Below are 17,084 nucleotides of genomic sequence, written 5' to 3' on the forward strand. Positions count from 1 at the left end.
CAATTACATCAAACATTGCAATACATCATAATCATTCATATCAAATAAATGGCAAACATGTACCTGCAGCAAACACACTTCAATATCTCACTAACTACTACCATGCTTAGCATGGACTCCGTACTCCAAAAATAAGAACACTTCCATATTTCTACATTAAAATCATGCTCAGCATGATCTCCGAACTCCAACAAAGCAGTCCTAGATATCAACAACTAAGTGAGTGTGTGAACAATAAAGTGCTGCATTCAATAAATTAAATAACATGTGATACGTTTGCATCACTTACTCACCACGGGTATTTACCCGATTTGCATTGTTTTTGTCATTTACTTACCACAGGTGGCCGAGCACGAGTTGGTTCCGTTGAAAAATCTGCACAAAAACAAAACAAATTAAGTAACAAACTAACTAATCATGAAACAAGATGAAACACTAACTAAAAAAATTAAAACAAATTAAAACAACTCTAACTAATTGAAAGAAGAGAAAAGAAAAATAGTATATATGTTAAGCCAAATCTAACTAGAAGATGCTAATTTAACAAACCAGCTATAACATGTTGAACCAGTCGACTAACATAAAGTCATAGACAATTTCTAATCTGAACTACTTAGCAAAGGAATAGTAAATCAATCAATTAGTTTACTAGAAAAGATGTGAACTCCGTTTAACCACCACTATCATAAAGAATTCAAATAGCCCTAATCTAACTAACTGATTGTGAGAACATTAAATACCAATCTATCTAAGAAAAATATAATTATAAAAGACTAATAGATTGAAATACTCTAACTAACCAGATTTCAAGAAAACAAATTGAAGTAAAACTAACTACCAGTAGACATTAACAAACTAACAAATTGAACAACATGGACAACTTGTATATATACATTACAAAAAAAATTACAACTTAAAATCCATATGGACAACATATATGCAAACTACACTTAAAACCATATGGACATCTTATATACACATATTACAAATTTTTTTTCAAGCTAATCACATGGACAACATAGGGATCACATAATAACTTTTTTTTTTTAAAAAGAGATCACATGGGCAGCATAGGTATCCATAACAAAAATTCTTTTCAAAACAGATCACATATGCAACGTAGGTATCTCATAACAAATTTTTTTTAAAAAGAGATCACATGGGCAGCATAGGTATCCATAACAAAAATTCTTTTCAAAACAGATCACATAGGCAACGTAGGTATCTCATAACAAATTTGTTTGGCAATGAATTGATCTTTATTCACAAAGCAGATAAGATAAAAACAGGTTCTGTGGACTTTTGATCCGGGGCGGGTCCGTACAGCATCTTTTTGAGCTCCCGTTCAAAGATCTTCATAGCTGGAGCAGGCAAGGAAATCGGGATCACCATCCCTTCTCCCCCTTCGTTATTCTTGGAGTTGACGTAGAAGCTAACCAAGCCGGGGATTGGGCCGTCACTGCCCTTGGCTGGACCGCCGTACACCGGCATTCCCCAGCCGAGGTCCAGCTCGCTGAACCCGGCATGCCTGATGTCCGAGACCACGAAGGTGCGGACCACCGTGATGTTAGGCCGGCCCTTGAGCACCATGAGGTCCGCCACTGACCTCATGTACTCGTCTGTCACCTCCTCCTTGGCCTTCTTCACGAGCTCCACCGCATAACCTAGTGGGTTCGCACAGAGCTTCGCCGCTATCGAGACAGCTGCCGGGATTACTATCAGGCATTGCCGTAGTACCCCTGCGGCAGCGGCGGAATGTACCGGGACCGCGCGTTGAAGATGCACAACAGGCGAACCTCCTCCTCCGGATCGGGCTGGAGGCCGGCAGTGCGGCACCGCCATAGGCAGGGGGTCGACCCCCTTGCCGGAAACGCAGGGGGTCGACCCCCCCTGCCGGAAAGCACGGCAGGGGGTTAAACCCCCTCCGTTTCCAGCAGGGAAGGGGCGTACCCCCTGCGTTTAGAAGAAGAAGAAGAAGAAGAAGAATATTACCTGCGCTTCGCCGGACGGTGGCGGGAGGTTGACGGGGAGCGGCAGCTGGCGAGCGCCGGCTGGCGAGCGGTGGACGGGGAGCGGCGGCTGGCGAGCGGCGGTGGCCGGACGGGGGCGAGAGCCGACGGGCGGGAGGGAGCAATACAGAGAAACAGGGAAAAGAGAAAGAGGGATGGGATTAGGGATTTACGCGATATTTAGCGACGGCTTAGCGACGGAAACATTCCGTCGCTAAACCGTCGCTAAATCAAAATACAAAAACCGCGACGAAATATATACTGTCGCTAATCCGTCGCTAATGAGCGACGGATTAGCGACGACAGAGTTCCCTCTCTAAATCCGTCGCTAAAATGGTGTTCTTGTAATCAAAAGTAGCGACAAAAACATGCAGTCGCTAATCCGTCGCTAAGTAGCGACAGATTAGCGATAAAAGTCGTTTCTTCGCTAATCCGTCGCAAATTAGCGACAGATTCTATCTCTAGCTAATCTGTCGCTAAGTAGCGACGGGAAAAATCCGTCGCTAATTTCCGTCGCTAATTAACAATTTTCTTGTAGTGTTCTATAAAATGAGGTTGGGCTGCACCCAGTTATCCAGAAAAAGCAGGATAATTTCAGAACTGTTTATCATCGTTGCAGTTTTTCCAACTCGCTTCTGTGGATGAGTGGGTGCATCTGAGCATCCCCAAAAGTCAGCCTAGTTGACAAACCATGCCAAACTGAACACGCGTCTCAGTTTGGAAGCCTTTCTCTTGGCTAATTTTTTTTGGTTTATCTTTACTTCTCCATAGCTGAGAGCATCCAATGATCCAAAACTATGTGCCTTCTCCAAATACCCAAGCTGTGACTGACTAATGAAGTCCAAGATCATTCAAGCCGGTCTGGTTTGTCCTAAACAAAAACCTTAGGCCACCATCTCACAGTCACTGTCACTCGAAACGGGCCCATCTCCAACCAGGCCAAGCCGACCGACGGACCGAGGGAACACAATTAATGATGCGGCCCGGACAGGAAATCATTGCACATGCAGTGGGCTGCACCACGCCTCTCCCCTTTTATGTTTTTATCCTCTTGTGCTGCGACCCCAAAGAGGCACGTTCGTCTTCTTCTCACCTCCTTCCCATCTTTGTCCGGTTGCCGGACTCTCAACCCCCGTGTGCCTTCTCACCACAGCGACGAAAGTTTAAACCGGCAATTTATCGGTCCTGAATTTCTCAGGAGACTTTCAACTTTCTGGACATTTATGGTATTTTCTTGAAAAAAATTATAAAAAAATCAAATATTTTCCAAAAAAAATCTAAAAACAATTAAAACATCAAATCAAAATAAAATAATTACACAATTAATTTTACATGAAAAAAATTATAAAATCTATTTTTGAAATCCAAAATGAATTGGGTGATATGCCAAATCACAAGGCCCCGGTGCTTTAGCAACATTGCCGTCCATAGGTCCATTGTCACCATCCGTAATTCAACTAGCAGGCCCACATAACATCAGCAGCAGCATCTGCCGGGCTGGCATGCCATTGATCGCTTGAATGAACGGTGAAGATGCCACAACGCCTAAAGATTGGTGATTCTGCATATCTCATCTCTTGAATTTTTCCTTAAGCGTGACAATATCCCGTCTGCAACAAAAAATATCTCCACAGATCACCTCTCTCAAGACTCAAAAACCAACAACAGCCACACGAACTATGAATGGGGGATACCCCAAACGAATTCTCAACAAAAGGCCTTAGAAATGCCAAATTTTAACGACAATATCTCCTTCTCTATTCCTTAGACTTTCACCTTCAACACCAAATTCTCTCTCTCTCTCTTTTTCATGATTTTGGGTACTACAAAACCCACCATTTAGAGCAAAAAGCAAGAGAGAAAAGAGAGGCCATATCATCCCGTAATGATGAGATTTGCCTCAACTTCAGCATTCCTCCACACCGACTCTTCCTAGGTCCTCTCTCTTCATAAAACTCCAATATCGAACCATTCTCTCTTTCTCTCTCGCCACCATTCATTGTACTCTTTCATAACTCTTGTTGATTAGTTAGAGATCATCGTGGCCATGTTTCACGGAGGATCTCATCCGTTAATGAGAGAGAAGGGCCCACTCTCTTCTTAATGGGAGAAACCATCCCGTTGAGGACTTTATCTAGAGATGAAGCGCGCTTCATCATGGATAAGCTCAGGTCGTAAAACAATTCGTATTTCACGCTGGGTTATGGGCTACTCAGGAGGGCGCAAGACTCCAGCATAATATCTCTATTTAAGGAAGCGAGGGTTACTTACCGAACACAGTGAAATCAAGTGAGTGCGCCAATCCTTCCTGAAACAGGCCGTAAACAATATTCTACACGCACTTTGCATGATCCTTCAGTTATATCACTTTTACATATAATATTATACTTTTACCCTTGGTCTTTTCTAAAAATCCCAATCGTATCCCTATCAGGTAATATTACCTTTTTGTTCAAGGACTTTTTCAGTATTCTCGATCAAGTCCCTGATCGGTTAAATTACATGTTTGACCTTGTAATTTGCATTAATTTGAGTTTTGTCCTGTTGTAGTTTATTTACAGTACTGCCCTTACTTTTAATTTAATTGCCAAATATATCTCTCAGTTATAGAGTTACGATAGTACCTTTAACTTTGTTGTTTTTTTACTTCTGTATCCCTATATTACAGCAGAAGTCGTCATTTTTTCTGGTAATTTTAGAAAAGGACTCACTCTCGAGAAATATTTTTTAAAATAGGATCATTTTTTTTTATTTTTGCAGAAAACCCCTATTTTCTTTTAAGTCCTACTTTTGGGAGATTATTACTTGCCTTTGCAGTGTTGACCTCTAACTTTTTTGAAATTATAAAAAAGTGGTTAGAGTTTGCAAAGTAGCTCAATTTTAGTGAAAATCAAAGAACTTGATTGTAATACATTTTTTTCTTTGCATGGCATAGCAAGATTGATATCATGAATTTTTTTATTATGAACATGATATTTTATGCATTCATGTCTGGTATTCTTTTATCTATCTACTTGTTGAATGTTAGACTTATACTTATCATGTTTTACCGTCTTAAAATAACAAAAAATAGAAAAATGACAAGAAGGGTATGTGCCACTGAATTAGCCAAAATAAATAAGCTTAATGGCATCGAGAATGCCCTCACTATTGAAATGAGCAACCCTAATACTTCTGCTACTGACGAGGTCAAAACCTCATATATAAAATACAAAAGAGACAACATGTTGGCCAGAACCATTAACATATATAGATGATGATCTCATTAGGGTATTTAAGGATTACCCTACAATTAAGTCAATGTTTGAAGCTATCTCTAAGAAATATGACACAACCTCTGAATCTCATATTCAACTTCTCTTAGAACAATACAATACATGTTCTATGCAATAAAATGATAATATTGTTGACCATGTCAACAAAATGCTTGTTATGGCCAAGGACCTGACAATTATTGGGAATGTGATTCCTGACCAAATGTAAGTATCCACCATTCTGCATAGTTTACCATCCTCTTGGAAGATGGTACAAACAACTCTTAGGTTGAATTAAAAAAACCTAACATTGAAAGAACTTTCTGCTCAACTAGAAATTGAGAAACAACACATGCAACAAGATCGAAAGAGCGAATTACACTTTGATAAAGATGGTCCTTATCAAGGTTATAGCCCTTCTAGATGCCCACAGTTTAAGAAGAAATATTTTAAAGGAAATGGCAAATTTGATAAGAATAAAGGTCCAACATTCTACAAGCCACAGACAACCGCCTTATAAGTAAAGTGCTTCAAGTGTGGAAAACCTAGATACTTCAAGAGAGATTGTAGGAGTCGGTCAAACAACAATATTGGCAAGAACAACATAAATAGCCAACAAAAGGAGATGTGAGATATAATTTGCGTGATATCGGAATGCTCCTATACGGACCAAGCTCTTTCCGGTTGGTGGGTGAGCTCTGGGGCAACACGACATATAGTCATGACTAAGGAAGGGATGTTGGACATGATTGACTATAAACCTGATAAACATCAGGTGTACATATGCAACAATACCTACTCTGATGTTATGGGTGTCAGGACTTATCACATTGAAACCTCTAAAAACAATGTTATGTTGTCTAATGTCCTATTTGTACCATCCATGAGACGTAATCTAGTATCTGTTCCAACCTTGGTTGCGAAGGGTTTTGAAGTTTGTTTTTTACTAAGGAAGGTCACTATAGGAAAATATGGTCGAGTCCTCTTTGATGGGGTCTTTGATCAAAATCAAGAATTGTTCAAAATTTATGACTCAGATATGAATAAAATTCTTTGAACTTCTGCTTATATTGACACTGTCTTTAATTTGGATGTAAATGTTTGGCACCAAAGACTTAGACACATTACCTTAAAAAAAGATGAAAAACACTTGCTGAATTAAAATTAATACCTGACTTTAATGAATCATTATTTCATAGATGTGAGCCTTGTATTTATAGAAAAATGACAAGAAAACTATTTTCATAAAATGTTATTAAAGCATCAAAACTATTAGAAATCATACACACTGACATTTGTGGTCCTTTCAGGACTGAAACTCATAAAGGAATGCAATATTTTATATCATTTATTGACAAATTTTCTAGATACATTTATGTGTATCTTATAAGTATGAAGCATAAGATAAATTTAAGAAATATCGTCAAAAAGTCAAAAACCAACTTAGTAGAAAGATTAAAGTTTTACGGTCTGATTGGAGAGGAGAATATACCTCAAATGACTTTTCTGAATATTGCAAAGTCAATGAAATCAGATTGTAAACTACTACTCCGAGCACACCTCAACAAAATGGGGTGACTGAAAGATTTAATAGGACTCTTCTTGATATGGTTAGATGTATGTTATCTAACGCTTCATTATCCAAAGTATTTTAGGGAGAAGTAATACATACGACAACTTATGTTTTAAATAGAGTTTCATGTAAAGCTATTGTCTCAACCCCTTATGAGTCATGGACAGAAAGAAATCTAAGTCTAAGTCATCTTCGTAGATGCAGTTCTGTATCTCATATAAAAATTATAGAGCGATCAAGGGTCAAACTTGATACTAGATTTATAAGGTATATTTTTATTGGATATTTCAAAGGATCTAAAGGCTATAGATTTTACCACCCAGATAAAGGTCTAATCGAAAGTAAAGATATAATCTTCTTAGAAGATCAAAATATGGAAGACGTTATTCCAAAAATAAATAGAGACGATCATCTTGATCTACAATATAATTCTAATGACATGCAAGAACCTATAAGTAACGATAAACTTTCTGAAATCACTCCTTCTTTTCAACAGTCTCAGACTAAACATAAAAGGTCTAAAGCTCCCCCATCTTACTTAGATGACTATTATGTCTATCTATCAGAGGAACTGTGTTATGCTTTAGACATGGATGACATGAAAGATAACTTGTCATATGTGAGGCAATAAACTCATGTGAGTTAACAAACTAGGTAAAAGCTATAGATGAGGTAATTGAGTCCATTGAGAAAAATCAGGTCTGAGAATTGACTGATTTACCTAAAAAAAAGAAAGCCATCGAATGTAAATGGATATTAAAAAAGAAATTCAAGCTCGACGGTAGCATTGATAAATTTAAAGCAATATTAGTTGTTGAGGATTTTTCTCAGAAAGAAGGATTGGATTATGTTGACTCATATTTGCCTGTTGCAAAATTTATCTCGATAAAGATAATTCTTGTGATAGTAGCTCACTACGACCTAGATCTACATCAAATAGATGTTAAAACCATTTTTCTTAATGGTGAGCTTAAGAAATTCATTTTTATGGAGCAACCTGAAGGCTATATAATAAAAGGCAAAGAAGATAAAGTATATAGGTTGAAAAAATTGCTATACGAATTCAAGAAATCACTACGTCAGTGGTACTTAAAGTTTCATAAGGCTATTATGTCATTAGGGTTTGTGACAAATAAGTTTGACCACTATGTTTATGCTTGAAAAAGTGAGAGTAAATTTACTATTCTCTCACCATATGTGGATGACATTCTTCTGACTGAAAATGACAATGATATGATTATCAAAACCAAGTCATGGTTAAATTCACAGTTTGAAATGAAAAACATGGGAGAAGCATCCTATGTTCTTGAAATTAAAATCACTCGAGATAGAAGCTCCAAACTTTTAAGCTTAAGTCAAGAAAGATATTTAAATCACATACTTAAGAAATTTAAAATGAGTGATTATAAGCCAGTTAGAACACCTATAGTTAAAGGTGACAAGTTGAGTAAAAATGATAGTCCAGGTGATAGATAGGAAAGACTAAATGTCCCTTATACTCAAGCTGTCAGAAGCTTGATGTATGCTATGCTATGCTATGCACTAGGCCTGATATCAACTTTGTTATTGGCCTCGTTAGTCACTACTAGAGCAATCCTAGTTGGCCACATTGGCAAGCAGAAAAAAGAATATTTCAATATTTAAAACGAATTATAAACTTGAAACTATGCTTTCAAGCTGATTTTTTAGAATTAACAGGATATTTTGATGCTGACTTTGCTGGCAGCATAGATGATAGTAAATCCACCTCTGGATATGTTTTCCTCCTAGGAGGAGGAGCAGTTTCCTGGTCTTGTAAGAAATAAGGTTGCGTAGCACAACACACTTAAAAATCTGAATATATTGCATGCAATGCAGCTGCCACATTTGTCATTTTGATAAGCCGCTTTATTAATGATTTAAAGAAGGAAATAACCAATGGGCCAGTCTAGATTTATTATGATAATCAGACTGCCATCTCTCTTATGAAGAGTGAAGCTGATAATTCAAAAAGTAAACATATAATAGTAAAATACCATTACATTCATGATATGATTAAAAGAAATAAAATCAAAGTCAGCTACTTACCTACATCTGATATGATTGTTGATCCTTTAACAAAGGGTATATCAGAGAAAATATTATCAAAACATGTATTATGTATGGTATTAAGATATGTCTAATAAAGACATGCGTCTGGATGAGAAACTCAAAATATAACTCATTCTAGAAACATTGATGCAAGGAAAATACTCCAATAGTGGGAGGCTAAATCTTGCATCTAGTTTTTTGTTTCACATGGCCAAGTAGAAGATGTTGATTCGTTAAAGATCACCGTGGCCATGTTTCATGGAGGATCTCACTCGTTAATGAGAGAGGAGAGTCCACTCTCTTCTTAACGGGTGAAATCGTTCTGTTGGGGACCTTATCTAGAGATGAAGCACACTTCATCATGGATAAGCTTAGGTCATGAAATGATCCATACTTCATACTTGGTTATCGGCTACCCAAGAGGGCGCAAGACTCTAGCATAATCTCTCTATTTAAGGAAGAGAGGATTACTTACCGAACATAGTGAAATCAAGTGAGTGAGCCAACCCCTCTTGAAGCAGGCCATAAACAATCTTCACTTACTCTGCATGATCCTTCAACTCCTTGCCCAGAACAGAGAGAGATCACTCACCGTTCGATTATTAATGCCATAACCCCTTCACGCTGAAATCTTGATGCCAAAAACGCTTTTGCTCTCACAAGAGGGAGAAATAAGAGGGCTTAGGGCTTGGCTCAACTGAGAAATAAAGCTTATGCCTCTTATTTGTAATAAAATAATGTGTTTCACAAATGGCACTATTCGCAAAAAGAAATGTTTGACACTTGTGGCCAACACTGTGTCAATATATCGAGAGATATTGTCACAAATTAAAAAATCACAAATATTTTATAAATCTTGCAAAAAAATTCCACTTTAAACTTTTAGAATTTTATTCACAAAAAAAAAAGAGTTAGATTTTTAGTAAATCTCACAATATTTGTGACTATGCTCCTCACTAGCTTCTCTTCCCAATACACCAAACCAACTCAACTAAAATTAGGGAAAACAAAACATGTCATTTCTTTAATTTCCAGGATACGCAAACTGACTTCCTTCTTATCACTTTATACATTGTACCTGTAGGAATCATGCCAATTTTTTGGGTCCCGGTTCCCTAGAAATCCCATAAAAAGACTTAAAATTCCCTTGGGATTCTAATGTCAATAGGAAAAATGTCAATGAATTCTTGCTAACCAATTGTGAATTTAAAAATTCTTGGAAAATATCAACAAATATAAAACATTAAAAATATAGCTAAATTATCACTTAGATAGCACATTAGGGCTTCAATACTTTTAAAATGTGTAATATTTTAAATATATCACAATTTTTTATTTATTATCATAATTTATTATGAGCATATCACAATTTTATAAAGTATTTTCAAAATATCACTGATGTTTGTTTGCATCAACTTAGGTACATGGAGGAAGAAGACAATTTGTTTTTTTTAGGTTTTGTCAAAGGTCACAAATTCATGAGGAACTACACACACCAAGTTGTAATCAAGTATTTTCAAAAATTTCAAAAGCAAGTACCACCTCTTTGGGCCCTAGGAGAACGGGCCTTGACTGCTAGACCATCCCACCTCACATTTCCTCACAGTGAGTCTATGTGCTGCTAACGTGCCATGTCTGTAAGTGTTGCTTGGCAAACTTATGAATACAAGTTTTTTTTTTAATATTGTGCCTTCGCCCCTTTGGTTGCTTGCTCGGTGCTTCGTTGTACTACTTGTGTGCTTGCTTGTGTTGTTTGCATGTTGTTCATGCTTCTTGGTGATTTTTTGTCACACCACTTACCTTTGTGGCTTCGTGTATGACCATTTCTCTTGGGTTCCTACAAGCCTCTAGCCTCGTTGGGCTTCCCAAGTGCTCAAAGCACTGATTGGGCATCTGCTTCTACATGGTGGCCTTCGATAAGCTACCTCCCACACATCGCTTTTGCTTTTTGGTGCCTCCTCTCAATGCACCATCCCAGATTGCCCCAGCATGTTGCTTTTGCCCCACAGGCTTGCCTAGTCCATATCCTAAGTGTTGCACGATCCTAAGAACAGATAGGCTTATGTAGTGATCGGCTTTATAAATCTTTCTAAGCTTTGCTTGTCCTTCTCTCCTTTTACAAAACTATACTTGGTATTTGGCACTAAAGACTATAAGTGTAAAACCCAAAAAAAAAATCAATTTTTTTAGAAATAAATAAAAGGAAAATTTTCTTCAAAATGGAGGATAATATGATATGGTATTATATATCTTGGATCCAAATATGGGAATATTGGATCCAATATGAGGATTTGGATATAGCAAGCGGGTTTGGATTCTAGATAGATCCGAAATCAGTTGGAGTTTGATTGGACTTTTAATATATCCAAATATGGTGTAACCTTAATCAAGATCCGAAGTCTAGTTGGGAAGTCTCTGAAGTTCCAAAATTTTTAGGAAGATCTAACTTGGATTCGAGATCCGTTAGAAAATCCATTTATATATAAATAAATTAAAGTAGACAAACTTGCAACGAAATGAGATGTGGTGTTATGGAGAGATTTGTTGCCTCTCTAGGAGTTGACGCAGGTTCAAATCCCACCACACCCACATGCACGACTTAATGAAGAAACATTATATATTTTTTTTTGACAAAAATGCATAATGCGTATACATGCATAAGTAAATTAAAGAAGACCTCAATTGCAACAAAATAAATTGTAGTGCGGTGGAAAGGTTAGTTGCCTCTTTGGGGAGGGACCCAGGTTCAAATCCCCCTGCTTAAGATTCAAAATCTGGAATTTTGAAACATAAATAAATTCCCTATTTAAATACACATTTCCCCTTATAAGTAATAATTAGATTTTCAATAGAGGAGATGTCAAAATTCTAAATAAGGAAGCTAGACCCTCTCCTCCCAAATCATGTTTTTTTTTGTGATAGGGTTACCTTTTTGGGCTTGATTAGGGAATTAAAAAGTAGGTTTTGAAAAAAATAGTGAGAAATCAAAATAAGGAAAGGTTGAATGGGCATTTGGAATATTTTTGGCAAGAAAGTAAAAAGAAATAAAAAAAATGTTGGAATCACAACACATGGTTTTAGTGTTGGAGCAATTCTTCTCCTTCTCTCTCTTCCCTCTTATTCCCCATGATTTTCCTCCCTTCCCTTTTTTCCCTACTACCTCAGCCCTGCCAAGCCATCAAACCTAGTGGAGTGCTATATGAGGGAGGCGTCGGAGGAAGGATTTCAAGCTTAGAACCGGCCATGCCGAGTGAGAGTGCTCGGTGATTCGAATCGTCAGAAGAGGTAGGGGCATTTTATTTCTGTATAGTTGCTTAGGAACATGTGATACACTTAAGTACCGCTAGTTTGGATATATACAACAATACATATCCATGAGACTAGAGGCATGAATGGTACTAAGTGAATCATGGTTTTTAAAAAAAAAATAACATAAGTCTTCTTATGTCATGGGCCTATTTCCTTCAATAGGTCAGCACGGTGCAACAATCCTTCCTTACTGTCATACGCCTTGTTATCGCTTGCTTGCCAGTCACAGAAGCTTTCAATCAGAGTACAAGAGAGCAAGAGAGAATGGAGGATGGAGGGAGAAGAATTGCAATCACAAGAAGCAATCACAATGAGGGTGAACAAAAGAAAGCTCAACATATTTAATTCATTCATAGTTTAGCTCGTAGGCCTCTTACAGTTCAAGTATATGGGCTGCCCCTTCGGGGTATTGATTAACCTGAACCGGGTAGCCTATATTAGACTCATCGAAAGCAAAACAGAATCTAGACACAACTTTATAATGTAAATCACAAGGGAACATGTTCCTCCCTTCAAATCATGCACCATCCTCGGTGCCATCTGTTTCATGGTAAGCCCTGACTTCAGTCGGGTAGTGGTTGTTCATCCGAAAAGTTGGCTCCCATGTAGGTTTTGTTGTTTTCTCCCACTGCACTAGGTATTTCTTTGCTTTGCCCAAGTAGTTGACCTTGTGGCAAAGGATCTGACTGAGGGGCTTCTCGGCCCGTTGTGTTGTCGGGGCCCTCTGCATGATGGGAGTATATTGTGGCACGCTATGTTCTGGATCTCCATTATCTGTATGGAATTGTTTGAGGTTGCACACGTGGAACACCGTGTGCACCTTAAAATCTTGGGGCAACTCCAGCTTGTACGCCAGTTTGCCCACCTTTTTTATGATGGTGAATGATCATTCATACTTTCTTATTAGTCCGCAGTGCTGCCCACGGAAGACGCCTGTGTGACCAGGATAAAGCTTCACCAACACTTGGTGCCCAACTTGGAACACAGCGGGGCGACAATGCTTGTATGCCCAATTCTTCATACTCTTTGCCTCCTTGTGTAGGAATGCTATCGCCAACTCATTTTGTTCATGCCTGTCTTGAACAAACTAAGAGGTGAAGGATGATCTTCCCTTTTCTTGTGCAGCAAGAGTGTGTGGGGCCAGCAACTGTTGTCCTATGGCTATTTCAAATGGGTTATGGCCTGAAGACTCGCTCTTCTATAGATTGTAACAGAATTGTGCCACGTCAAGGAGCTTTACCCAATTTTTTTTATTGACACTAACAAAGTGCCTGAGGTACTGCTCAATTATCTCATTGATGCGCTCTGTTTGCCCATTGGTCTGTGGATGAAAGCTTGTTGAAAATAGCAAATCAGAGCCAAGTATCCAAAATATTTCACCCCATGACTTGTTCGTGAAGCGAGCATAGCGATCACTCACAATGCTCTTTGGTATGCCCCAATGCTTCACCACATGCTTTACAAACAACTCTACATGGCACTTCTTAGAATCTGGGATGAAGGTGGCATACTCTGAGAAATGATCAACCACCATAAGGATGGAGCCGGTGCCATCTACTTTTGGCAAACTAACAATAAAGTCCATAAAGATGTTTTTCTATGGACGTTCTGGAATCAGTAGAGGCTCAAGGAGACCGACTATCTTCTGGTCGGTTCCCTTGCCTTGCTGGCAGACGAGGCATATTCACACATAGCCCTCCACGTCGTCTCTCATCTGCGGCCAATAGTAGCCACGCTCAAGGAGTGCAAAGGTCCGCTCTTGACTAGGATAGTTGGCCCATAATGTATCATGGCACTCCTTAAGAAATTCTCAGTGGAGGCTTCTCCACCACGACACGAAGATGCGTCCCTCTTTTGTCATGAGGAGGTTGTCCTGTAGCCAAAATCATCGAGTCTTCTCTGCCTGCGCCAAAGAAACAAGGTGTTACATCGTCGGATCCTGCTGCATGCCTTCGCAGATGTGGCTCAGCAAAACACCCTCCAAATGCACTTCAAAAGGAAAGGCTTCACACGCGCAACAACCAGTTCAATCCTAAGGCTCAAGGCGTCCACAACTACATTGGTCTTCTCAACCTTATACTTTAAGGCAAAGTCAAACTCAACAAAAAATATCTGCCATCGAGCTTGCTTAGGCGTCAGCTTCTTATGTGTCTGAAAATAGCTCGTGGCAACATTGTTTGTCTTGATGACGAATTAGGCACCCAAAAGGTAGTGCCACCAAGTCTTGAGGTAATACATGATGGTTGTCATCTCACGTCATGCACCGTGTAATGCCTCTCTACACCCTTTAGCTTACGACTCTCATATGCAATCGGATGACCATCTTGCATAATAACTCTGACAATGGCAAAGTCTGAGGTGTCTATGTAGACCTCAAAGGGTCTCGAGTGATTAGACAGTCACAACACTAGCTCCCTCACTAAGGCTTTCTTCAAGTTGTCGAAGGCATCTTGACATGCTTTTATCCAAAGCCATACTTGATTCTTCTTTAACAAGTCAGTGAGGGTCGCAACAATGAGGGAGTAACCTTCAATGAATCGTTGATAGTAATTCATCAAACTAAAGAATGACCACAACTCTAGCACTTTGCTTGGTGGAACCTATTACTGAATGACTCTTATCTTTTGCCCATCCATGCGCAGCACACCATGCCCCACAATGTGGCCGAGAAAGCTGATATCCTCCTGACCAAAGAGACACTTCTCTCATTTAACACAAAGGTCATTGACCTTTAGCACTTTAAACACTGTTCATAAGTGCTTGACATGTTCTTCTATGTTGCTGCTATAAATCACGATGTCATCCAAGTAGACTACCATGAACTTGTCTAAGTAAGGGTAGAAAATCTGATTCATCAGGGTCGTGAACGTGATTAGAGTATTTGTCAACCTGAATGGCATTACTAAGAATTCGTAAGCACCATAGCGGGTGATGCAAGTTGTTTTCGGATTATCGCCATATGCAATCCTCACATACCAGTAACTCAATCTCAAGTCTAGCTTTGAAAAGACTCAAGCATTGCCCAACTGATCAAACAAGTTTGTTATTAGTAGCAATGGGTACTTTTTCTTTACTGTGACCTTGTTTAGCGCATGGTAGTCCACACACAACCGCTTAGAGCCATCATGTTTTATCTGAAATAGGACTAAAGAGCCAAATAGAGCTTTTGATGGACGAACAATGCAGGCATCCAATATCTTGTTCAGCTGCCTGCACAACTCTTTCAACTCAGCTAGCTCCATACGATATGGAACCATTGCGTAAGGCTTTGTTCTCAGGGTCAACTCGATCTTATGGTCAACCTCATGTCTTGGTGGTAGACGCTTCAACAATTTTGGAGGCATCACTCCCTGAAACTCTGCCAACAGTGTGGCTAGGGTCAGTGGCACTGCTGCTTGCACCATCTCTTTTTCTGCATGCACAACAACTAAGAATGTCTACTCCCCACGCTTGACACCCTTCTTCAATTGCATTGCTGATAACACTGAAGTCTTGCCCTCTTGAGTAAGGCACTGAACTGTATGTGACATATTTGGCCCCATAATCGTCAATGAGTTAAACTTTGGTGGCATCATCATATTCTGGCTGCGCAAAAACTTCATACCCAAAATCAGCTTAAAATCGTCTAGGGGCACCACAGAGAAGTTGGCCTTGCTGACCTAACTCTCAATTTGGATAACCACATCCCTTGATTTACCAAGAATGAGCTTGGCCTCAGAGTTCAATGTTTTGATGGTCCTCTGCTTTGGCCTGGGCTTCAAGCCCAACAGCTCTGTCTCTTCTCGTGAGATGAAATTGTGTGTAGCTCAGGAGTCTACCATTGCTGACGTAGACTTTCCATTCATAATGATTTTTAGGTATATGAGTTCCTTACTGACCTGTATGTTTTTAGCTGCGCAACTTTTAGCTGCATTAATCGATCGCATGGCACCCATCCTTGGTTTCATGGTCTCAATATCACTGCATTCAGCTTGCACTGTGTTGGCTTGCCCATCATCATTTACAAGATGCTTCAGACATTGCCTGGCGATATGCCTATCACCACAGAACTAGCAAGTAACAATTGTTCCCTTGTTGTTGTTGTTATACTTCTTGAAGTTCTACTTTTTATCAAATTGATGGGATGTCAATGCCTCACTTTTGTTAACGCGTCGCTTATCCTTCTTGCCTCTATGGTCAGGTTTCTTTCTGACCTTGGTTGATGGGGTGAAGGGCTTGCACTGAGTGTTAGCTAAGTGCTCGACTATCACATATGCATCTTCTAAAATACTGGGGTTGCTCATTTCTATTTCGAACTATTCCCATGGCTGAAGTCTCACAATGAACTAGTTGAGCTTGTCCTCATCTGACATGTTAGGTACCTCAAGCATAAGCTTCTGAAATGTTCTGACATAGTTTTGCAATGAACTAGTGTGTTTAAGATCTGACACCATCCTATAAGCATGTCTTTGCGCATTCTTCGGCATGAAGTAGTTGTGCAGTTGTATTTTGAAGTCATCAAAGGTGTCTATCATGAATTGACCCCTCTTCATGTCACCGCGCTTTCGCCTCCACTAAGTGATAGCATCTTCATCCAGTAGGGCTACAGTAGTCTTAATCTTGAGATCTTCAAGCATCACGTTCTGAATATCCAAGTAATCTTCTACTTGGAACAAGAAGTTTGCAATGGCCTTGCTATCGCGAGAATCATTGAACTTTGCTGGTCTTAGCACATCAATTATTGATGGCCTCTCACCATTTTCCTTATTTAGGATCACTGTTCGCTATAATGTGCGGTTCTTCAACTGAAGCTTTCTTACTTCAGTCTACAAGTTGGACATTATTGTTATCAATGAAGTGACCTATTCCATCAGTAAGATCACATGCTTT

At 39.1% G+C, this 17,084-nt stretch overlaps 1 pseudogene; it reads right to left on the reverse strand.

The window, feature by feature from the left end:
- Window positions 1-1,263: 1,263 nt before the first annotated feature.
- LOC149834678 (benzyl alcohol O-benzoyltransferase pseudogene) lies at window positions 1,264-1,842 on the reverse strand (annotated as a pseudogene).
- Window positions 1,843-17,084: the final 15,242 nt, after the last annotated feature.

This window comes from Nuphar pumila, chromosome 6 (assembly GCF_984573655.1).
Source record: "Nuphar pumila chromosome 6, dmNupPumi1.hap1.1, whole genome shotgun sequence".
In the NCBI taxonomy this organism is placed as follows: Eukaryota; Viridiplantae; Streptophyta; class Magnoliopsida; order Nymphaeales; family Nymphaeaceae; genus Nuphar; species Nuphar pumila.